Source organism: Galeopterus variegatus, unplaced genomic scaffold (assembly GCF_000696425.1).
Source record: "Galeopterus variegatus unplaced genomic scaffold, G_variegatus-3.0.2 Scaffold9262, whole genome shotgun sequence".
In the NCBI taxonomy this organism is placed as follows: Eukaryota; Metazoa; Chordata; class Mammalia; order Dermoptera; family Cynocephalidae; genus Galeopterus; species Galeopterus variegatus.
This window is the reverse complement of record NW_007735373.1, coordinates 5,939-6,362: the sequence shown is the minus strand read 5'-3', so window position 1 is coordinate 6,362 and position 424 is coordinate 5,939.

Below are 424 nucleotides of genomic sequence, written 5' to 3'. Positions count from 1 at the left end.
CATTCAGCTTGCACTCCCTACTTTTGGACACAAAGATTTCCTGGAAATTCCATCATCAGGTGGATCATCTCAAACCATCTCATAATTTGTACTTAACAGTGCTGTCTCATTAACTGGCAATCAACATGTCAAATAAATACTATTAGTAAATCATAAAAAGACATTAAATATGAGAGTATTTAAATGTTTAATATCTGATTTTATCTCTAAAATTACTTTCTACATACAAATTACACAATTAACTGAAATGATTCTAAATGTACATATAGAATAAAACATGACAATATCTATAAGTAATAAAGATCACATACATGCAATATGCTAGTATATTACACAATCTAAGCTTTTATTTTTGATCATGAGAGAGCACTGTATTATACAACACCTACTCATAAGAATGTGCACGCATTTCTAAAATGCTATC